At 28.9% G+C, this 26,712-nt stretch overlaps 1 protein-coding gene across 1 annotated transcript in view; it reads right to left on the reverse strand.

Annotated features, from left to right (window-relative positions):
* The window catches only part of LOC129963502 (L-sorbose 1-dehydrogenase-like), a 199,741-nt gene that overhangs the window by 98,137 nt on the left and 74,892 nt on the right, over window positions 1–26,712 (reverse strand). Inside the window, exon 2 of the mRNA XM_056077927.1 lies at window positions 17,865–18,023. The gene's annotated coding sequence lies outside the window, so the exon portion shown is untranslated. The remainder of the gene's footprint in view (window positions 1–17,864; window positions 18,024–26,712) is intronic.

Here is a 26,712-nt window from a genome sequence, read left to right on the forward strand (position 1 = left end):
GATAAACATCATGATTCGTAAGCTCTGAAAATGCTCTACTACTATGTAGTGAAAACCATTTTTCTTTCCTTACTTTATAATAAGATGCTTAACTAAGTTAAGTGGAAATTGCGAGTTTGTCCACTAAGATTTTAGCACCTCAGTTAAGCGTTTTATAATAATTTATTGCTGTCATGATGCATATTGATAGTGAATAGTTGGCATTGAATATTTGAATGTCGTATGGTTATGCTTTAAATATTTGGGGACTTCGCTTCCCAAATTTTATTTTAATCGATGCATGTAGAGTGTCGAACAAGGCGGTTCACAAATTTTAACTTAATTTTGGAATTCAGAAACAAATTATTTTAGAAGCTGCTCATTTTGATAAGAAAAGATGTCCCATTTTTTTTAATAAAATTCATCTGTTTAAATGATCTAATGGCTTATTTTAAAACAATACTTTAAACTACGTATCACTTCAAGCAGATCAATAGAAACAATTAGAAATAATATGCAGTCCTTCAATAAGTAGGCGTGTCAAGGTGATCCTAGTCAACAGTGGGAAGTTTACAATTTTTTAGAATATTTCAAAAAAATTTACTGATTGCAAGTAATTTTTAGGATTCCAAAAATTTTATTATCCAGTCATGCTGTCATTGTACAAATTTTATTATGTTACAATTCACTTTATTATCACCGCCACGATTAAAATTTTGTTAAATAATATTAATTATTTTTAAATTTAAAGATTTGTTTCATCTATTTGTGTTGTAAAATTACGTTCTTTAAATGAATAATAAAAAAATGAGAAATATATTATAATTACCAAGATATCGCCTAAATTTTTAGTGATGCATTTAGCACTGGACGCGCCATTTTTCAGAAACTTACAAAAATATTTGTGGTGGTTATCTTCAAGACCAATAATTGATTAAACGAAGAAATCTTAGGCGTAATGGAAAAAATTCGAGATTCTAATTAAATAATTATGTTAAATAGCCTAATTAACCAAGTATTTATTTAAATAGACATATCCTCCTGAGTCATTTCAATCGACAACAATTTTGTGAAGACGCGCCAATAAATGATAAAGTTACAGATGTTCGCATTATTTTTGTTGACTACTGTATATCAAATCGAATGGAATATGAACTTACAAAAGTGCAATAATCCAATTATCTGAATAACGTTACAAGCCACAAGTAGCAGAACCGATGCGGTAATAGTAATTAAGAAAGAAGCAGAATCAATAACAGACATACAAATATAAAATGAATGTTCGAAGGACTTGTTTGCTGCTTGAAGCAATACACGCTTTGGTTAATATAGGTTATCTTTCGTACATTTTTTTCTAGAATATCACTTTTTTTAAAACTTAATTTATTGACAGAAAGTCCTCTACATGTCCCACTTTTGTACTATTGGTTCCATATTCGTTTGCAAAAATATCTTGCTTCTGTGTGTCTTAAGATTTATAAATAACCTTTTTGAAACACACAGTTGTAAGTAAATATATATATATATATATATATATATATATATATATATATATATATATATATATATATATTTTACTAGTTACTAATTTTCTCCTTTTTTATTCTAAAAAAATGATTAAACTCCCGTTTGCTTTCTTTTACTTTCTCTCTGTTCGCCATTTTTTTCTAAATTTTCTTAATTTTTCTTTGAATAGGAGTAAATTAATACAGCACTCTTACTTCCTGAGTTTGGAACCTGTCGTGTGAAGCTCAGATTTGAAGAGAGTAAAATAAGAACGTCAGCTGTTTGATCGTAACCTCATTTCTTCTGCGATTTGATCATAGCGCGCACGCATGCATTGTAAAATTTGATTTGTTGGGAATAGTTCCAGAACTATTTTTGGCAGCTCTTTTTCCTTTTTTCTGACAGTTTTCCATCGATCCATAATACAGGAAAAATAAAAGACTGGGAAAACAAGATAGAAACATTTGTGGTGTTAACTATCAATCAATTTTGCGTTCTTAAACATAAACTGCTGTTACAGAATATATCTAGGTTTTATGAATTAGAATAATAAAAATAACTACTTTTTTCGAATTTAAAATAAATATAAATGGTAAAATTATTTATCTGGTTTAAATATCTGAAATAACCGATTCACTTCAATAATGATAATGACTTCATGCTCCATTTTATATTATATAAATAAATTTAACTATCACACTAAACAACTCCAAAATTATTTATTTTGGTTTGTGAATGTGTCATTTAAGATTTTTATAATACTTTTTGCAAGTCAAAATCAAAATATAATATCTTAACAATGATCTTAACAAGTTATATTAACGTCCTATTTTAAAGCAACACTAGGGCTATCTGGGGACATATCTCGTAATTTTGAACTGCTGGCAGAGGACGAGGACGTCATCTTAGTTGGCAACCCCCTCATTAAATTTCCACACCAATGGGAGGACATTGAACTCCGACGGATTTAACCAATAAGTGGAATAAAATATAACTTTCAAATTATGAGTTCTCAATCAACTCTCAATCAAAAAATATTTTTGGTAAAAAAGAAGGCTGTCTTTGATGAATGATGCTTTGGTTGCTATGCTTGTCTATTATATGTTCGAAACTCGTTTGCAATAATCTACTCATTGTGTGGGCATGCATCAAATCGAATCTGAAATTTTAGGCAAAATAATTTTATGATCACTTTAGTATAAGTTCTGGTTATGTGAAAAGTCAGAGATAGTGTCATTTTTATAATATGATACTGGATCAGTTTTAGGAGGCTTTACAAAATATTTTAGTTTAGCGTTGCAAAATAGTTTAGTTTAGTATATTTAGTCTTAGCGTTGATACGATATAGTACACTTATCTAACCAAAGTAAAGTGAGACCTTAAAGAAAAAAAATACGAGACATTAAACTATATTTAAAGATATTGCATAGATACAATGAACAAGCCAACATGCATAAAGGGCAAAGGAAGGGATTTTATGCCTTATTTCAAAGCAATACGAAGGCTATTTTGGGAAAGACTAGGTAACTTTGAATCATGATTAGATGATGAGGGCGACAGATGAGCCGGCAGTGCTACTCTAAATTCCCAAGGAAGGAGGAACTTTATCGGTAACAGATTTCGCCAAATCCTTTCATGAAGTGATTCATAAATGGAATCAGGTTTCGAGGCTGGAACCTCCGATTTCGAATAAAAAAACTTGACCAGCATGCGAAGCTTACGAGTCACGCTAAAATGCAATCTTGAAAACTAGTCAAATGACAAGGACGGCGCCTGAACAGGTTCAACGGATTAACACGAACATATAATTTTCATCTCGAAAGCTGCTTCTTTGGATCAAGCTACCATGGCTACATAATATTCGTGTCTAATGGTAACGTAAAGAATAGCAAAATATGTTTAGATCAGTGTCATGATAATGAAATTTATTATAAAATTAATAAAATATATTTAGTTATTTTATAGTGTGCTTTAGTCTAAGAAACCTAAGTTGTTATGGGAAACGGCAGCAAATGTATGTAATAAAAAACAAAACCAATAAATAAAGGATCGAAAAAACTCAATATTTTAAAAATAATAAAATGTATATTCTTTTAATCCGGAAATAAAATACCTTTTTAAAACTATGCAAATACTTTATTATTTTTTATATTAATTATATATAATTTTTATATTAATTTTATATTATTTATTAATCAACAGAATTCGATTACATACTTTTACTAAGTTTTAAACTCTTTATGTTGTACATGTATATTTACAAATTATTTAAAAAACCTAAAAATAGATTTCAGTTTCCATTTAAATTCTTAGCAATCTTTAAATTATTTCTTTAAAATTGTAATTACTAGTAATCGAGCGCTACCATCTCTTTCAAGATTACTTTCAAGTATCATTAAAAACTCTTTAAGTACCCCTCCCGTCAAAAAAGAGTCAAAGGGATTAATAAATTAATTATTAATAATAGTTATTTCGAATGCAATGATTTATAATTGCTGATTTTTTTTTTGCAAGAAAATAATCAGCAATTATGAATCATTTTTTTGTTTCTATCATGTAAAAATAATAATGTTTAAATAATAACCATTCATGACTTAAATGGTCATTCTTAAAATGTAATAATAATTTTATTATTAATTTCCTGGTTAAAATGCTAATTAATTTTTTAATTTTCCATGTATTTTAAATTGAAGTATTTCAATCTTTTTTATCAAACATAATTAAATTGGAATTACGGAATGGTATAAGAAATTTATAATTGCGTTTAGAATTGTAATTGTTAATACAAATTCCAAGACACAAGCAGAATACCAAGATTTTTTTTCGAGTATCACTTTTCCTATTTAGTTTAGCAATTTCCAGAGATTTAACAGATGTTTTAGAAGATTCCATTTTTACTTTACTTTTGCCTTTCGTCCAATATAAATCAACTGAATAGTCTATATTTTGTTTTTTCATAAGATGTAAGCAAAGTAAGAATATAATCATCAAGAAATTCGAATTTGAGATTTTGATTATCTTCACATTTCAGACTTTCCTGAATCTGAAAAACAAATTTTTGTAATTATGTCTGTCTGATAAAGAGAGTAACACAAATATGCTTCGGATGAAATCTGGTATTTGGTTTTTACATTGCATTTGAAGTTTTGTATCAAATTTTGAATGGAATGCATTAAGAGGAACCTATCTGTCCAAACGTCGGAATAAAGCGAATATGATTACTACAACCCATAAAATTCTAGATAATTTATATGAAATTTGGACTAAAACAGTCAAGAGACGGATCATCTGTTGGTTTGTATTAAAACATGCAAGTAAACATAACAAATAAACTAGCGGCCACCCTAAAACATTATAGCATATTCTCTAATAAATTTGTCATGTCAGAGGATGCCTTATTGGCATACAATATTTACGAAAAATTAGCTTTTGGCATGAATTTAGCATTTTCACTGAATCTGTCATGTCATCTTTGGCGAGTATTTTGGAAATTAATCCTTACCATGTGGTTAATAGTATCTAAAAATCAAATTTGTGTTTTAGACATGTTTTTCTCAACTGATTGTTACAAAAATTGGACGTAAAGCTGCATTTGTAGTCACAAAATCCCGTACCAAATTTGATGCATTTAAGTCATTGCATTTAAATGCTTCTGAAAGAACAGACAAAGTAAACCCGTAGTTGGATTTAGCTCAAAATTTGATAGATGTCTATACTACAGATATTAAATCTGTATTCGTATTTTATCTATCTAGCTCTCTTCGTTTAGTTGTTATCGTGCTGTCTTATATTCGAACAGCTGAAGAATCAGGTGCCCTCTGAACGGATTTTGCTCAAAATTTGATAGAAATATACAAATTTGGTATAATAACCATATGCCAAATTTCAACCATATAGCTCAAAACCTTTTTAAGTTATCTGTGCGACAGACTGACCGAAATTTTCTAAAAATGTGTTTTTTTCGACTCAGGCAGATCTAAAACGTATCGATTCGTCAAAATGAGTTGGAATTTTTTTTGATGATTACTATACTTTCTCAGTACTGCATATACGAAAAAGTACAAAACACAATAACTTAAATAAATGAAATTTATTATAAGATCTTGTGAAAACAATTGTTACTCTGTCTCAAAATTTGATTTCAATAGGAACGGTGAAAAAATGTTCAAAGTACATGTCCGATTTTCTGGTACTTGTGTATATACTGTATATCAGCGATTAATCTCCAAAAATCGTTTTCTAATTGTTTTTCTTCCATAATTATTGTTTGCGAATGGATACAGTTAATGCACAGATGCCTGTAAGATTATATTACTAAAGTCTTTATTATATTACGAAGCATACAACTCACATAAGTGGGTATCCTAATATAAAAATCTGAGCAAGAAGACCTTGGGTAAAAAAGATCTTGTACAAGGTCAGCATTTTCATACAGTCTAAGAAAGAATTTTTTTTTTTTATCAGAAAATATGCAGAATGTTTTGGGAAGACGTCTTTCGCTAGTTTCAATGGTGTCGCTATTAAGAGAAAAATATTGCAATCAATCAAGAACTTGAGCTGGAGATTTTGACGAACCACCAAGCTCCAGAACTGCCAGGATTCGAAAACTCCATCTATGGAATGTTTGTCTGTCTTTCTGTTTCAGTTTTTCTTTAGTAACTCAGAAGCAGAAAGAGTTAATAAATGAAAATTAATATATGGTTTCTGACACCAAATTTTAGATTAAAGAGCATTCAGACAGGTTGATGCATATATTCGACTGTGCCTGACCTTTTAGTGCCCATACAACTAGTAAAGGGTTCTTTTTCCAACGGAATAGACATGGGTAGGTATGTGTTCTCTCAGTTTGGCTGAGGTTGGTCACTGATATTTATGAATATGATTCCAGCTTGGTATTACCTCTGAAATAAAGATGTTGATGCTGATATGTTGGTGACTTTTGTTCACGAGTGCAAAAACTGATACCGAGGATACAAGTGATTGGCAGGAGGCTGAGAAGAGGAAATGAATGATTTAGCTAGTATATTTAGCATATTAAAAGTTCAATTACATGTAAATATTACATGGGATAAACGACAGTAATGGCTGAGTGGAAAATATATATAGTTAATAAAAACATCATGTATATCCATACAGTCCCCGAGGTAGGATGGTGAACTAGGTTTTATCGATCTAACACTTTGTTTCATAGTGATAGAGATTTTTCTGATTAAAAATAAATGTGGTCGAGGAGATTACCAAAAGGTTTCAATTGAGTATAAAAATTGATACTGAGTATCTAAAACTCATAGTTTGTAACAGTTGTTTCTGATTTTGACATAAAATTGTTGTTTATTGATAAATTTTGAATCCAGTTAGAAGTTCAAAAACGCATACAGGATTGACTTTCCGATGTGATCAAACTAAACACACAAAAAATTTAATCATAAAAGTGCAAGGTGGTTATAATTAAACTTCCATTTTGAAATGGTCATAAAAGGAAAACTACTGGACGAAATATTATCAAACTTGGTAATAATTTAAAGAAAGTCATGGAAATTTCTTTTCTGATAAAAAAAAAAAAAAATCAAAAACTTACTATTAGGGTGAAATGATGCTGTATCAAAAATGTTAGGCAAATTAGGACATGAAGACACCGGTTTAAAATGTGTTTAATCGTTTCTGAAACGTGTTACAAAGCATGTTCAATGGGTATTATTTGAACAGTGAAAATTTAAACAATTGAGCGGAACTGAAAAATGCGATATACCGACACGTGCGTAACATTCCTCCTGATATGCTAAGCGCTATTGTTGAGAATGCGATATAACTTGCTGTCAGAAAATGGTGGAAGCCACATTCAACATGCTTTGTAACACGTTTCAGAAACAACTAAGCACATTTAAATCTGTCTTAATTTCCTATTTTACTTAAAAATATTATTGCATCGTTATTTTACACCTGATGGTGAGGGTTTTTTTTTTGTAGAGAAGAAATTCCCATGACCTTCTTTAAAATATTACCAAGTTTATAATATTTAGTTCAAGTAGTTTTCCTTTTAAGACCATTTCAAAGTGGAACTTTAGTTAGAACCGCCTTGTATTATGAAAATTGTTTATTTAAAAAGATATGAATATGAAATGGACGTGTTTAAAGATTCCATTGGAAGTAGACATTTAATCACAACAATTTAAAACAAATACAGAACAAGCATACAATATTTTAAATTTTTGACGGATGCCTACAAGCAGTATTATTACAAACTATCTTATTATTTGAAAATGGAATGTTTGACTAGACTTGCGAATTATTTATGTTATTTGCAATCTTTCATCGCTTACACCTCTATTTTTACAATAAACACTACACTGCTATCTCTGTTTACCCATAGTTAGGCTTCACAAGAAAATGAAATCTCTCCTCCAATGCATGATATAATAAAGGCAAGCTACGCAACATTTAACATTGTTTATTCTAAAAGTTTGTTATCTAAATTGCTCACCGGTGCATGACTCGCCATATCTCGACTAAAAACTTTTTTTAGAAAAAGTAGTTATTTTTTTTTTCTTGCAGTTGAATCTATTCCCCTTTGGAAGCTTGTAAAATCGGAGGTTCTATTGTCTCTTCCATTAAGTGATTTGAAACTAATAAATTTAGTATTGCATATTCTTACTAATAAGATTACTTAAACAGATTATAACGGATTAAATATATAGGGTGTTCATTAATTATTGTCGGGGTTTCCGTACCTCATAACTTTCGAATAAAAAATATTACGCAAAAACCGATTACATATTCGTAAATTACAACTCAAAGAATTTTATTAATGATATTAAAATGTAAAGCTTGCACAATTTGCACTTTGTAGGCATTCAGTTGAAGGCGGTTATGGAGAACGTTCCATATCGTCGTATGTGCTCGGTCTTCCCGCTCCCTTTCGGTGTAGAACGCTACCAGTTTCCTGAAATTGTGTTAACCAGCGTCTGAAAGAATTATCCGAAGGAGGATCTTTCTTGTACGTGGTCCTGAAGCGACGTGGAGTAGTTATGACTGATTTAGTTTCGAAAAACCACAATACACACATTGCTTTTTCTTGCACGGTCGCCATTTTTATTTATGACGTCATAATTACCCAGACCGCAAATGCGCTAAGATCGCATTGTTGCCACGTAAAATTCTTTGAGTTGTAATTTACGAATACGTAATCGGTTTTTGTGTAATATTTTTTATTTGAAAGTTATGAGGTACGGAAACCCCGACAATAATTAATGAACACCCTATATTTTCAAGAATAAAAAACGGTATCTTCTCTATTTAGACTGGGAATTTTCTTTATTAAATATTCTTGTAATTCATGAGGAGTAGAATGGGTTTATTTTTTCTGTTCTCTGGCTTTCAAATTCAGATCAATGTTTTCCTTCCGTATTTTTGTCCTTTTTTTAAGTAGTTCAATGTCATTGGTTTTATTTTGGCAGTACACATTCATATTTCACTTTATTTTGTTACTTAAATATCTGGAAAACCAAGCTTCGTTTGGCAGTTTTTTTTCGTAAAATTGTATTATTTAAAAAAATAATATTAAAATATTATTATTAATAGAAAATATTTAGATATGAATCCCATACTGATTACATATAAAAAAATTTTCAATCTTAGCGTACATAAAAACTGGTGATTTAAATAAAAATAGTGAATGCACTTATTTTAACATGTTATTTGAAACAATCTGCTGTATCAGAATAATCTTACAATGTATCTATTATTTATATTTTTGAACTTATATTCAATTTTATCATGGAGAAATCGGGTCCGAGATGGCGCTACATAACATTGTCAACATGAGGCCAAATAGGAAAAGGCTCTAATAGTTAGTTATACAAAAATTATCTTTTTATGCGTAAAATCGCGTTTCTTTTCCAGGACAGTAAGATAATAGATAATCTTATTATAGATATATATAAGATTATAGTATAGTTATAATATATGATTTATAGATAATCTTAAAAAGCAAAAATATTAAATATAAGCACATAAGTAAAAAATAAAGCAAAAAGGACGACTCGAACCAAGGACCCGTAACACATTCTGACCCACAGTTCGAAGGGGAAGTTGAATATACTTATTCTAATAGTTAGCTATAAAAAACGTATTTTTCTTTTTTTTTTATTGTAAAACCGAGTTTTCAATAAAAGATAAAAAATAACAATTTTTCGGGAAAGACACCTATATAGATAAACTTAAAAAGCAAAACCTTATCTAAATACAGTACACTCCCGATTATCCGCGGAATTGGGTGGCGCGGCCGCCGCGGATAACAAAAATCGCGGATAATCCGAAAAAAGCTAAAAACGGGTATAGCAAAAAAGGAAACAGTCATTACAACTTTGAAAAATCGTTTTATGTACAATAAAACGTAAAATAAACAGCAGGAAATGTTTAACTAACGCTTACTATTTTAGTATATCACTCAAAACTAACCTAAAATGTATTTTATTAAGGAAAACAGAAAAGTGCTTTGTATTTACGAGAGGCGTCAAGGATGCACAGAAAAATGAATACATATGTACTGTTTTAATACTGTAATGTATTATCTAATTACAAAAGCATAACTGTAAAACTGCACCTTTTTGAAAAAAAAAAAAAACTTTGTGCGGCAGGATCGGATAATCGGGAGTCTACTGTATATAATTTGATTCAAATCGTTAGAGATATACGAAATAATTAAATTTATATATATTCAAGAATTGCTCGTTTAAAGTTATAAGATATAAATAAGCTTCATTTTTATATATCACAAAATGTCAGAAAATTACAATTATTTAAAACTTAAGCTTTTTAGAAAGTCCAGTAGATATATTATATCGGACAGGATATAAATTAGGTCAAGAGATGGAAGTATTGTACTGAAAGACAATATTCTAAACCATCTGTAAACATCAACAAGGCAAATATTCTAAACCATCAGAAGATATCAACAAGACAAATATTCTAAATGAACAGTAGACATTAACAAGACAAATATTTTAAACCGACAGTAGACATCAACAAGACAAATATTTTAAACCGACAGTAGACATCAACAAGACAAATATTTTAAACCGACAGTAGACATCAACAAGACAAATATTCTAAACCAACAGCAGACATCAACAAGAGAAATATTCTAAACCAACAGTAGACATCAACAAGACAAATATTCTAAACCAACAGCAGACATCAACAAGACAAATATTCTAAACCAACAGTAGGCTTTAACAAGACAAATATTCTAAACCATCAGTGATTTTTTCTTCGAAAGAAAAGCAGTTCTTTTTTTGTTGATATATGTTATTTACTTCGTCCGATTTTAACTCAATTTAAGCAATCCAATTATTTATTAACATCAATTAATTCGAAACTTTGGAGATGTTAACTCACTCAGGATATGCGCAACTCATTATAAATGCCGTAAACATTTGCAGAAATGTTATATATAGTAGTTATCTTGGAAACTTGTTACTTTTAACTGTGTTCTTTTATTTTTCATCTAATGAATCAATTCTTTTTTTTTTCAAGATCGAATGATTTTTTTATATAGTTTTAATTCAAGTTTGATAATTTTCCTATTTATTAATACTTATTCATTTGAAACTTTGGAAACGATTACAATCAACGGCATCCATTTAAAAAATTTCCTTTGCCAAAGATTATTTTGCTCCTGTGTTATTTACAATATAGCGAAACCATTTATAAAAATGTCACATGCCATATTTATCTCAAAAACTTGATGTCTTTATCTGTGACAATTTCCTTTTTTTTGAATAATAGCCGATTCTTTTTTTTTAAAATTGAAACATTTTCTTTATACAGTTTCTCTTCAAAACTGATAACCTCTCTATTTATTAACATTAATTAATTTGAAACTTTGGAAATGATAACAATCAGCCTCATCGATTTTAGAATTCCTTCTGTCAGAAAATAACAAGTTAATCTCATTCTAAATAACACAAGCATTTGTTGAAATGCTACATTTCACATTTAGTTAGATAACTCTCTGTCTTTATCTATGGCAGATACGACAGGAAGAACTGTTAATTTTTCTTTCTTTTTTTTTTAGCGTGACTCATTCTTTTGGGGAAGGTTTCTTTCAACCAAATGGATGGACAGTTAGTAGCTCTTCGGAAATGGCAAGGTAAATGTGTGAGATTCCTATGGGTTTTATTGGCAGGGTGTCTTCGCGGGGGTGTTGGGCAGATGATAAAGACGACGCCATAAAATCCAAATGGGATTGAAATAAAGTAACGCTCTTTTAAGTGGCATGATAAATGTATCAGTGGTTCATCTTCCCCACCCCCCAATCCGACTATAAACCAATTTACGACTCTATTTTTCACTCCTCTTTAAACAAGGAGAGTCAGAGATTAGTTCTCGCTCTTTCTAAGTTCAAAATGTTTTGCTTGAATCCTTGTCCTATTAATGAACATATTGCTTCGAATTAGAACTTATATGATATAGTATCCATGAGTTTCGGTTATGAAGAAATATGAATTGCAGCATTTTATAAAGTATGAATATATTTTATTTTACGACTATGGTTTTTTTTTTAAATTTTCGTATCCTCTTGTTTTTTAATAATTTTTGTTCATCAACTTATCCAACGAATTTATGGTAACTTACTTTCTTTTAAATGTTGCATTTCATTTGCATTCATTTAGTTCTACTTTAACCCTTTCTAGCGCCGTGGGAAGTATACTTCCCACTAAATTTATCAATCTTTGTATGAATTTATGTAGGTTGGCATAAGTTCTGAGAAATTTTTTTAGAAAGACAGAAACTTAGATGCTTTAGTTCTTTATTTTACACAAAATGATGTATCTTGATTTGATAATTATTAATTAACCAAATTAATTAATCAATCAAATTAAATTTATCTAATAAGCTAAATGAATCCCTTTTCTTATTCTAATTTCAAGCCTAAAATATTTTAACATAATAGGACTAGAAAAAATGGCCCTTTAAAAGGTTAACAGGGTAATATGATGTAATTGATATAAATATGATGTTACAATAATCTTTGTAATATGATGTTAACATGATGTTAAAATAATCTTTGTAATATGATGTTAACATGATGTTAAAATTATTTTGTAATATGATGTTAACATGATGTTAAAATAATCTATGCAATATGGTGTAATTAATGTTAATATGATATTAAAATAATCTTTGTAATATGGTGTAATTAATGTTAATATGATATTAAAATAATCTTTGTAATATAATGTAATTTATGTTAATATGATATTAAAATAATCTTTGTAATATAATGTAATTTATGTTAATATGTGGTTACAATAATATTTGTAATATGTAAAAAATAGAGCTTCATTGAGGTTGCAAAAGCTCTATTTTTATATCATATTACATGGATTCATGCTATCAGATAGTCACATTTTGATAAGGTTAACTGTAATAATAACATATTTTTTTCAGGTCCCAGAAATTAAATTGCTCGATTTTTATCTATGTTATTCTCTCCATCTTTTTGTTAGTTTGAACTCTGAAAGTTACAACCCTGATTTTACAATAACTGCCTTTATTAGAAAAAATCATAACTACTTAATAAATAAAACTCCAGGCCAGTAAAAAAAAAAAAAAAAAAAAAAAGAGAAAACTGAAAAACCCTCAATCTTTCCATTAACAACATTATAAGAAAGAAAAATAACAAATAAGAGTAGATATTTTTCTATTGATTTTAGACATTGTCATTTAATAGTAATATGAAACTAAGCACCATTTTTACAACTTAGTATGTGTAACCAGATAAATCAATTAATAAAATTCGGAATTCAAATGTTTCTAATCTTATCAACAGTTCTGATTCAACTTTTAAAATTAGTTCAATTGAATTTTTAGTTATCATCATTATGCTGGAATAGCTATATCCTCTTAACATGAAATTATGCATTAAAGAATAAAACTAGAGTTCCAAACTAGTGTTAAGAAATAAATACGAACGATAACTCTCAACGTATTTAAATCTCAGTGAATATAATTTCTAATTACTGAAGTTAATTATTTTCTTCTCAAAGCACTGGCAGTTACAAAAATATAAATAATAAATTAAAAACAAATAATAAATATAAATAATAATAAAAATATATAAATTAATAATAAAATAAACTGTTTTAATAAAAATAATCTATGCATTAATAACTCAGACATGATATGACATTCTACCACCATCGTAATTGCATCAATAAGAACATGAATGTAATATTTCAAAACGCGCACAAATCTATGAAACAAACGTTTTAGTAACGAAATGTGTACATCAACAAGATATCCTGAGGAAAAAAAATATAAAACTATATTAACGATCCTTCATATCGAGATTTACAGAAGAAAGTTATAAGTATTGTATATTGGCAGCTTTATCAAAGTTTTGAAACTAGTTAAAACGTTTTGAAATAACACTATAGGTAAAATCCACTTACATAATTCTAGACGTTATATTTTTTCCAATATAATTCCAATGAATTATTTAATATTTATACTTTTATTTATTTACTAGCTGGTACCTGGCAAGTTGCTGCCGCAGAAGAAATAATGTTGGAAATTTGAAATAGCTATCTTGTTTAATTAGGAATGATAGAAACAATGATATTTATATTATTGTCGATAGTGAATATATTCATTGAAATTGAATGATATATAAGGGAGGAGTACAAACAATATTTATTCTGTTATTTGAATTTGTTATTATTTTTTATTCAAGTGATTTAGGGTAGACAATAGTTTTTGTTTTTCGTCTTCAGTAAAAATAAATAAATTTCTTGACTGTTCGTCTTGTGAACATCCGACATACAACTGGTCATTTGAAAATCATGGATTTTTTAGGTTCAATCCGCACACTTGAAGTGATCGTGCCTTGTTGATGGTCATCGAGAATGCTAGTCGAATGGGTTAACTGCAGTCCTTTGAAATCAAAAATATGTCGGTGGGAATAATGGGAATGCGTGGAATGAGCATATCTTCTCCATTCGACTTTCCGTTAAGAATTGTTGCCTCTATTTTTGCCGCATGTTGGTCTTCTGATTCTGATGTGCGCAATCGGGTAGCACTTTAACATTGCCTTCGATGTTGATAATAAGATTTTGAAACACGTGAATTTGCAATTCGTAAACGATCTGCTTCATTGCTCACTCATCTTTCCTCGTTTGTTTCAGAATCTCAAATTTGTTTATTTCTGTGTGCTTCAGTGTAGATCTACTAACTGACGAACGTTTGGGAGGCGTATTTTTTGACGAAGCAATTAACACGATATACGCTTGTATAACCGAAATATCGTTTGTCCATTCACTGAATAAATAGAACATTTACTGTTTGCACTTTTCTTTATACATAATTTACCTTGATCGGCATCGATAATAATTATTCTATTTTGTATATATGAGATAAACTCTGAATAATACGTGTGGTTCACCGCAGCTAAAATATTGTGCACGTTAAATGATAAATGATAATAATGTGTAGATGACTATTCATTAACGAAAAGAAAAAAAAAATTATCCTTACACTAAATAGTTTAGATTTCATTTCACTCATATTGATTGGCATCGATAATAACAATTTTATGTTGTTTGATGTATGTCCGATTAACTCGAATGGCATGTGCCGTTTGCCATTTACTGTTTATCTTTTGTCGATTTCAATTATCAGTTTTAAAATATTGTTGAATCATAGAAGAGATTTATGTGTATATTTTATTGTGTTCAAAATACATGCCAATAATTGTACTATTCCTATTACCTTCGCGCAAGTGCAAGTAATAAGTTAACAAAGTTTATCGCAATCTGATGAGCGGTACGGCAGCGAGAAAAATACGAACAAACAAAAATTTATTTTTTTATATATAAGATGAAAGCGTCCATAATTAAAGCATGTGTTCGTCGCTCAAGTACAAAAATATTTCGAAAACGTGAGAATTGCGCAAATGCTCGTTAAATCGTAAATTGAAAAAAAATTATATTCTTGAAATTAACAGAAATAACATTGTAAACCTACTGTATACTTTGACGTCTTAATTTATATCACAACTTAGAGCAGTCATCTATTTAGGCGGTGGAAAAATTTTACTTCAAAACGATAAGAACGGAAATTGAAAATCAGAAGTAGTAAGTATTTATAAACTTATGGCCGGTTTCGGAAGATGAGATTCTGGTCACTATTATGTACATAATAATTTTATAAACAATTCAATTGATTTTTATATTATGAATTTATGTAAGAACATTTCTGAAAGTCTTTATTTAAAAAAGTTGATAATGCTGTAACGTCTAAAAATATTAACATTCGCTAACGAACTATAGCGAACATTTTTATTTGGAAGAAAGACATTAATTCAACGTACTGCTGTATTCTTACTTAAACATACTAAATACCAGATACTTATTTCCCTATGTAAATCAAAATGGAAAAAAATTATATTTTCACTATAATATGCTTTTTTATTCAGTTGTATTAAACTCTTTTCCCTTTAAAAGACTGATTATAAATGAAATAAATTACTGTGTTAAAATTTATAAAATATGTAATTAAATAATTTAACACTCATTTCCCCATTTTCTTGCTCCCCACTTCTTTTCATAACCTTAACCCTCTTTGTTCCATGTCTCCTATGCCAGATATAATGCAAGAAGATGCAATTATTTTTCCGCTTACGAAGCGAAATAAAAATATTATTTTTATATTTTCCGTGCAATTTCAAATAAAATGGCGCAATTTTAACTGTCCTTAGAATTTCTAATGACTAATCACTTTTAAATAAATTTTTATATTTATTTCTACATAATTCATTTAGATATTAATTCCTATCCCCCCCCTAATGAACTTCCAAAGCATTATTGATGGCTTTCAATTGTTAAGATGGTAATAACTATTCGCCATATTTCATTTGTTAATAAACTCAAAATATATCAATAGTCACCAACTGTCATTGTTGGAAACAGCAGCATAACTGTCTTAATACGCAACAAAGTTACAAATGCAAACAATCTAACAGAACAAACAATGAATCCCTGCTGTATTGCTTTCTATTAAAATTTATTTACTGTTTTGCAACCAAACATTGTGCAAACACAATGCGCTTGCGTGAATTTGCAACGCCAGTTATGGTAGCACAAATGCGTAAATTTTTCTACGCCAGTTGAGGTAACGCTATGCAGATTAGACATTTCTAATTTCCTTTATTCTGTTTTATTTTAATTCAAAAGTACTTAAGAATAAATCTGAAAGATCGATTCATTAACAATGTTTAATTTTAAATGCGTCAAACATTAAAAAAATAAACAGAATCGTTTGAAATAATCAGCCGAAAAATCTTAAGCCTAGCCTCATTAGCGTGGGAAAAAAACTGAAGCCTCACTCCTTTGCCTGTGGAGAAATGAAGATTTTTTTTGGCGAGAAAGTTAGTTTTTAATTAATAAATAAATTCTAATTAAAAATTCAAAAAATGGACCCCAGGTGCACATTTCCAACCTCCAAGGTATACATGTACCAAATTTGGTAGCTGTAAGTCAAATGGTCTGGCCTGTAGAGCGCCAACACACACACACACACATTGAGATGAGCTATATTATAAGTATAGATAATATTATCATAAAGAAACCTTTTTTATACTGAGTATAATTTTATTTTTTCACATTTCTGTTATTTTTCAAGCCAAAAGAAGGCCCGATTCGTAATTTGAGAGTTATTGCTAGAGAAAAATAATTAAAATGTATATACAAAAGATAAATATGTCTTTCTTTACAAGTAAGAATGATTAATGGAAAAAAAGAGAAATGTTTCTATAAAAGAAAACTATTTTAAAAATTTTCCTTCTAATATTTTAAAAGAAAAAAAAAGCTGAGAGTTATTGTAAATATCTTCATCACAACTGCCATATATTTTGCACTTAATATAAATAATAAATATTCAGAACAGAATTATTATAACAGAGGATTCATTGTTAGTAAAAAGAATTGACTTTGTAGGCCAACTTTCCTTTTCAGTTTTCTTGCTATATTTTAAAACTGGAATTAATTTTATTTTGTCGTTTCTAAAGATATGGGATTATCATGTAAGAAACATTTACCTCTCTGCCTCTGAAAGCTTAAAATTTCTAAAACAAATTAATTCAAGAGTAAAAAAATAAGAGTTTACACTTCAAGAACTTATGAAGGATTACTAAGAAAAAGTTTCTGCAATATAATTACTTTCGCACCATAAGCATTAATAAAGCAAGCTTGTTGGATAATAGTATTATGCATAACTGAGGCAAGTCAAAATGATTAATATTCAAATAAAGTTGCATGCTTTTTGGAAACGAAATAACTTTTTGGTATTTTAATGATATAAAAAAATTTCATTTACTTTACCTTCAATTTCTTCTCTAATTATTCAAAAAAATCCCAAGTAGAAAAATAAATGACTATTTCTTGTACTTAAATTCCATTAAGGTAGATATCTGATTGGAAATCAGCCACTGTGTTAAAGATTTCAAAGCTGTCTGAGAATTTTCATCATTCTTGAAGAATCTGAAAGTAAAAGATTATTATTTATTTTTGGAATCTGATATCAAAATTCTTTCTGTCATGCATAGAGATAAATTATTATTTCGAAATACTTTGGAGTTAGCTTCTTTTTGTATGATTGCGACCATTACAGATATTTATTTTAACAAAATATTCTTAAAGGCATTTGAATAGCTAGATATTGTATTTATTATTGTACTAGATATTGTATTTATTATTGTACTAGATATTATTTTTATTTATAATTTTCAACATTAATTAAAATTAATAATTATTAAACAACATTAATTTAAAAACTAATTTTATTTAATATAAGGGCTGATTAGTAAAATCCATTTAAGTCTTTCAAATATTCAAAATTGCGTCTCGTACACAATGCCACTAAAGCGACATAAAGAAGTTACAATGTTAAGTTACAATGCCACTAACGCGAAATAAAGAAGTTACAAAAAAATAAAGAAGATCAGTCAGAATATCCAGTTAGAGAAACGTACGCTATACTATAATAAGGGCAAAAATACAGGAAAATGTTTTCTGGAATTATCTATAAAACTTGCGAAGATATTTGCGATCGAAATTAAGAACTTTCCGCGACTTAGAAAACGGGTTCACACTACATTGAAAAATGTATTCACACAATTTCTCATAGTTAATCAACGGTGAAATAAAATCTAAGCAACCATAAAGAAAACAAAATTAATTTTAAAAAATCTGAAAAACCCAATCGGAATACTGAAAAATTCAATTTTTTGATAAGTTCTTTCTCTAGTCACGGATAATTCAGATTTTTATTTGCATATATCTCAGGTAAATTTTACAGGTAACTAACTACATGAAAATATTTCCTGTGCTTTTATTACGGTATAACCAATAATTTTCTAATTCGAGCTTTTGCCTATCTCCTTTATTTTTTGAGTTACTTTGGTAACTTTCTTATTTCGCCATTAGGGCCGCTGTAACCTGTCTCAATAAAGTTAGCACATTCGCTTTTCCCTGAATTTACGAAAAACCTTTTTTATTTCAAAGGTTTAAAATGACCGTAACCAGATCACCCTGCACAGATGTCAAAATTTTTGTCAAAAGTCTCGGCAATCAAAGCTACCTTAAATTTAATTAAATAAAGATAACAATATATGGAGAGATGCAGAATCTTCTGCGGTTGAGGTTGCATTAAATTTTAAGAATATATATAGAGAGATATTCTTCTTTGCAATTAATTTATGAATTCTCATAAAATATGAACATTTTTTGTTGATTATTGAAAATTAAAATACCGATTTCTATATAAAAAAAATGATACGGATAAAACCGTCTAGAACGTATTGAAATATATTTGAACTTTCAAATATGCTTCACTTAGATTTTACTTCATTTATCAAAATATTTATTTTTTTAAACAAAATTATGTAATTTCTATGAATGTATTGGTATTTATACATATTTGTTATCAATTTTGAAATGCCATGAAAATATATATATGAGTAAAAAAAATCAATCTTCGTATACTAACATATAATTATGTATCTATTAAATAAAATACATATCGTTTGGACCAATTATATTATTTCGAATATTATGTTATTTTTGAATTAAATAAATATATGGGATAGAAGAAAAACTTTTTACATAACTTTACATATTCTTTATACATGTAAAAATTTATCCATATATATGATTGGGGCGCATGTAAGGGAGGAAAATGCATTGCAAAATTCTCTTTTTATAAAAACCGATTCAGAAAACTGTAAGGTGCTAATCAACTTTAAGTTGCAACAACTTTTTTTTTTGTTTCTCAAAAAAAAAATCTTTATTCTTTTCTCAATTGTCTATTAAGCAAGTAATTTTGTAGCGCTATTAATTTACTTGTATTAACGCCCCCTTTTAAAGCAACACTAGGGCTATTTTGAGACGAATCGTGTAATTTTGAACTGCGGTCAGATGATGATGACGACACCTAAGCTGGCAAACCCCTCTCCAAGTTTCCACACCACATCAGCGGGTGAACATTTGGCCCCGACAGATTTAACCTACCTTCTGGTAGATTAATATGGTTATAGACTGGTTAACGGCGGCATCTTTGATAGTAATGACTAGTTTATACATACCTACTAGTATAAATTTTGTGCAAATCACAGCAACCCTATTGCTATTTGTTGCAGTCCAATCTTTATGATGCTTTCCTCTGTTTAATTTCGGCCTTACGCCCAATCGGATTGACTGAGACCGGGTGATTTATGTATGAGCAGGTATCCACGATGGAGCACAATGGTTTACATTAAATTACTTCATAATCTTGCTTTGAAGTGGAACTGATCAAGTTCTCGTGTTCTATTTCGTAATGTTTCAAAAAATTAAGCAATTATGGATGCTTACGGAAATTTTGCATGGAAAATATTTCTAGGTGATTTTTGTACTTTTCTCTGGTTTAAATTTTATTTTTACAGGCGAGAATATTTCAATAATAATTTATATTGTTTTGTTCTCTATTGGGAACACCAAATAATAATACATCAAAAAATTTAAAATTTAATAATTTTTCCCATGTTTTACGCCAAATATATTTCACTGCTCACACAAATAAGAATTTACTACATATGAATATAAGTTAAATAATGTTAGCATAAATATGTTAATAGCTACTATGAAATTCTGAGATAAAATTTTTAAAGGAGGGTTTTAACCTTTTTTTTTTTTGATTTAATAGTGGTAATAAAACATTCTTTTGACACGTTTATTGCTCATATAATGATTTGTTGTTTTTTTTTTTAACATCTTAGGTACTACTGGAACAACCTAATATTCTTTTTTTTCTAATAAAAAGAAGGAATACAATATTATATTCAGATTATATATATGTATAATCAAAACTACACGCAAAAAAAAGTAATTGTGAAAATAAATCTTGCAAATTCTAATAATACAGAAATGAGGATAATAAAGATGCTAGGAAGTTTTGGAGATTTTTTTTCTGTCTCCGACAAGAAATAGAGACTTCATTTCTGCGGAGTTTTATGTGAACCTATAGCATGCTGTTCTTTTGTAATAAGAAACAAGATGGTGCTTATGACAGGAGAGATTGTTCATCTAAAATAAAAGCATTGTGCAATTTTTTATTTCTCTTCAATTTTTTTTTGTGCTCTTCAATTTTTTTGGATGAAATCTCTCTTTTTCGAAATCTCCGTTATATAAAACAGTGAAAATAAGAATAAGCCGGATGTAACTAATGCAGCAAAATATAAATTCATACTCAAAATTACTTTACATCGGGGAACAAATACTTGAATGAAGTTTTGATGAAACATTCCGATAAACTTTGATAATAAAAGAATAAATTATTTGACTCTGTTTTTATAATTAACCGAACTTAAAAAATTCTTATTTTTTAAGTATTTTAATAATTTCTAGAAATAGTTCACATTTCGAAATAACTTAACAATGACTTCACATTTTCTGAAAATAATCTGAATGAAATGCACAAATGAGACACATTTTAAAGAAACTAGTGAACTTTATTTTTCAAAACCTCTGTTATAAAAGAGTTTTTTTTGTTTAGTATTAATTATATCATCGCCCTGTTCTAAAGTAACACTAGGACTATTTTGGCATGGACCTCGCAATTTTGGACCTCGGACGACACCTGAGCAGGCAGCCCCCTCCCCACACCACATCACACCAGCGGGAGGACGTTTGGCCCGGATAAACGGTTCTTCAGTGGAATCGGGTCTCGAACCTGAAACCATCTGGTTCCAAAGCTGAAACCTTACCACCAGGCCACTGCGGCCTCCTGTTATAAAAGAGTGAAAATAAGAATAAACCGAATTTAACTAATAAACAAAATATAAATTTATTCTCAAAATTAACTTACTTCGGGAAGTAAATACTGGAATGAAATTTTGATGAAACATTCAAATAAATTTTGATAATAAAAAGAATAAATTACTTTAAAAATGGCTCTAATTTTATAATCAACCGAAATTAAAAAAATTATTTTTAAAGTATTTTAATAATTTTTTGAAATAGTTTATAATCCGAAATAACTAAATAATGATCACATTTTACAAAAATAATCTGAATAAAGTGCGAAAATGAGATATATTTTAAAGAAAGTAGAGAACTTATTTTTTTCAAAACCTCTATTATAAAAGAGAGTGAAAATAAGAATAAACCGAATTTAACTAATGCAACAAAATTTAAATTTATTCTAAAAATTGCTTTATTCTTTACTTCTGGAAATAATTATTTCTTATTTGACAGTAAAAAAGTACTTGAATGAAGCTTTAACGAAACATTCAGATAAATTTTGATAATAAAAGAATAAATTACCTAAAAAAATGAGTTTATTTTTATAATTAACCGAATTTAAAAAAATAACATTTTTAAAGTATTTTAATAATTTCTAGAAATAATTCACATTTCGAAATAACTAAATAATGACTTCATATTTTACAAAAATAATCTGAATAAAATGCACAAATGAGACACTTTTTAAAGAAACTAGAACGATAGTTATTTTAATTGGCACTTCACTAAATAGCGAAAAATGTGCTTTCTAATGAAAAAGCACACCATGCTCGAAGAACATCATTAAATCGATGTGTTTCAAATTACACGAGAATAATTTGCAGCTGGAGGCAATTTTCCATGGAGCAATGAAAATCTTCTATTTCGCGTTACCGGATCCATAAAACTAGGCAGACAATCTATTGTGTTTCCAAGAGTGAATGCATAATTTCATTTTAATCAGGGAAGAGTTATTGTTACAGGCATGTGTGAAATGAACATTGGCCATTTAAGACACTCATTAAATTCTGCATTTTCCAGTACTTACTAAAAAGAAATATACTTTAAAACTGATGCAATGAATATTGTGAATGCATATATTAGATTTTATGGCTGGATTTCTCGTGGTATAATATATAAATTTTAAATTATAAATGAAACTTATTTTAACAATTATATCACTATAGCGAATTTTTTAAAATCATATATAATGACGAACAAACACGCATGCGCTCTTTCATAGACACACACGCACATTACAAATGCTAATACATTATATTTTGGATTTGTAGTTTCCCCTTTAAATTTAATTCTTGTAATATTTTTGAGGACTCCGCAATTTATTTCATTTCAAATCCAATTATATACGTTTTTGAATTGAGTTTTTGCCTGTACATACTTTTGTAACCGGACAACTTTTCCAGCTTGCCACCTAGCGGCCGCTCGATAAAACTTCAGTCTGTGCTCTGGAGTACTAGATTAAGCATGATGTTTTAGTCCGAGAATTGTACTTTTCCTTAAATGTTTGTATTAATTGTTTGTCCTTTTATTGTTTTTCGTGTGTTATGTCCTTTAATGTTTCATTGAAAAGATTTAAATCATTTAAGCTTCTTTCCTTGATAGTTTTGTTTTTCCCTAACAGGAATAGTTTTGGTGCCCAACGGTAACTAGTTTTCTTTACTGTTACACTTTTAGATTTGCATAAATCCTTCTTATGTATCGTTAGATTATACAATATTGAATATTTACATAATTAATATATCTTGTTATTTAGGTTATTTATTCCTTGAATCACTGACATTAAATGTTTCCATTTCTATTACGTTCAATTTTTGTAGCTAATTCTAAATTATGTGTGATGGTATATACACATATTAGTTTTTATGTTCTTTAGATCCCAATATCATGCATTACAATGTTTACATTTTGTGTTTTTTCATTGTAATACCATTCGCTTTATAACATAACATAATAAGCCTTAATAGTTTCACTACCAGCGTCACATATTTTTACGTCAGGACTTTGTTACTTCATTCCAGCGTCACAAAAATATGATGGATGTTTATTATCAGTTCATTTCACAGCAAACTGGTATGATATGAGACAGCAAAACTTGTGCTTTAATTTTTAGAAGCGTAACAATTTTCTAGAAACATGCATTATACACAATTATCATTTATCAAAAATATCAAATTAAATATTTTTGGTAAAAATGATAAATATTTCAGTGGGAAAATTATAGGTGTATTCCCCACATCCCCATCTAAGAGTATATGTTTTGAAATAGCGCGAACAGTGGTCTTCCGATTGGTTGTAAATAGAACAAAAAACTTGATTCAAATTCAAGCTTCTTATCAATTCTGATATCCTAATTGTAGAAAAGGAAAATAGTTTCTAAAGAATTGGAGAATACTTAGTCAACAATAATTATGGACATCATTATGTTTTTTTTTCTGACGAACTACATTATTTTATAGCATTATTTATTGCACTATTTTTCTCCCTACTTTCTATTCATAATCTATTTTTTATTATCTATTATTTGATTCTACTTTTTGGCAATCAGTAGGATCTTGTTGCAAATAAGCACATTGCCTGTCTTCGATTGTTGCTGTTTGGTGACATGCGATTTTATTTGGCATTTTTTCTGCCTCATGGGTTGCTTCGAGGTGGTTCATCTTTTCCCGTTTGACTTGTCCCTCGGGGGGGGGGGCACCTCGAAATGAGGATGAGATGCTTCCGGCATGGTGGTTGGATCTCGCCACCCTGGAGGGTACAATAATAGGTGTGGGATCTGGCTCCTCCCATCGATGACGGGACGTACTTCGTTCGGGGAGGGTTGTACCGTGGCTGGTGACGGCCCTTAGGACTCAACCACAGTTCCCGCCAATGTTGCTGTTGCGGCGGCCCGGTCATTCAGTTTTTGGTTTAAATCCGTGTGCCTTCGGGCGGGTCGGAGAGTTAGATGGTTGACTTTCCCGTTTGACTTCGAAAATGTCCAGAAATGTTTGGATCTTGTATACACAAAGATATCTATATTTTTAAAGTCTATCTAAATAAATAAGTAACATTATTTTGGATCTTAACATTAACGAACCAATAAGTAACATTATTTCAGATCTTAATTTTCCCTAAATAATAAATAACAATATTTTACTTCGAAATAAGTTTTTTTTTCTTTTTCGAATTCATTTTTTTAGCAATTGTTATATTTTAATAATGAAATATCTTTATTTTAGATTTTATTGGATTTACTCCTCCCGGATCTAAAATGTTAAACAAATTTTCTGATCCTAATAATTTTTATGAAAAAATCGTTACAAATGGTGTGAATTGATTAAAATAATTTCCTATTTGTCTGATGTGATGTTTATAGAGATTATATGGCATGATTATTACACAAATATATTTTAATGTGCCCAGGCGTATGGATTTTATGATCAGCTTATTGTGTGCATTTTTAAAAACACTATGAGAACAATTAACATACCACACACGTTCAATTTCTTTGTAAATATATCATTATAAAGAAAACAAATAATCTGGAGAATTAGCCACAATTTATACTTTTTCAAAAATCAGTTTATTTAATATTTTTTCTTTGAAAAAAATCAATATTTACCATCCTTTTGACTAAAAATGAACCGATACTGGAAATAGATGGTTTTATCAATTTCATTCAAGTAATCTCTTTCGAACTCTTTTTCTATTTCTGGATCTCAATTCGAACTGAAGAAAAATCGGATTATCGAACATACGATTTGGTAACGGTACAAAGCAGTAGTTCTGAAGGTCTTTCATTGAATAAGAGGAAAGCTATTTATTGTGAGGACGAAAAGGAAGAGATTTAGGAGTCGCACAATTTCGCTTATTCTTATTAATTTGATTTTCTTCATTACAAAAAAGCAATTGATCATAAATGAAATGCTGTTACAACAAAATAATAGTGAAATATAAATAGATAATCGTATCTTTTCCATTTACTTTATAAGATGGATGTGTGTGTGTGTGTGTGTGTGCGTAGATGCGCGTAGGTGTTGGACAATTTCATATCTGTACAGTTTGCGAAGCATTTTCTGCAAGGTACAAGCTCAACGCAAACTGTTATTTTGCATTATTTTGAATTCATATTCCACTAAATGATATACCCGGTGTTGCTCAGAATTGAACCTACCTCATTCACTTGCAATACTTTGAACATAAAATCTACTTTCCTATAAAATATTATAATTCTTTAATCTTCTGGAGTAATATTTTAACAGTATTATGTCTCTCTATTAACAGTTTTAATAACAAAAATTCCCTTTATTATCTGAAATGCTTTAAATTGAATTTAAAATATCAATGAAAATTAAAGCATCTACAATATAATTGGAGCAGACAGTTTTAAAAATTGCAGAAAGTTGATTTTCTCTATAAGTTTACTCTATGAGAGATGCAAATTTTGTTCACAGATGCTGAAATATAAGAACAGTTTAAAGAAACATTTAATTAAATAATTCATTTTACATTAGAAAAAAATTTAAAGAAAACTATAAAAATAATTTTTCTGACTTTAAATTTCCGTTTGTTAAATTTTTTTAATTTTAAAGTTTTCTCTAAAAATTTTGCTCATATGCTTTGACATCATATCGAATATTCTTCAACAACAAAAAACATTTTATTTCGCCCAGCCTACTAGTAGAATACCTACTATTTTCTTTATTTCAGAATCATCTGTATTAAATTTTCTAAAGAAGAATAACAATAGAAAGACAAATTGCACAAAAATGAAGCTGATATCGTTAAAGAAGTTAAGTTTTCTAAATTATGATGGGAATTTTTTTAAAAAATAGTTTTTAGTAAGTTCGGGGCAAGCACTGCAGAAAAGTGACAAATTTAATTAATTTTAAATTCAATACCTGATTTCAAT

This window comes from Argiope bruennichi, chromosome 3 (genome assembly GCF_947563725.1).
Source record: "Argiope bruennichi chromosome 3, qqArgBrue1.1, whole genome shotgun sequence".
Classification (NCBI taxonomy): domain Eukaryota; kingdom Metazoa; phylum Arthropoda; class Arachnida; order Araneae; family Araneidae; genus Argiope; species Argiope bruennichi.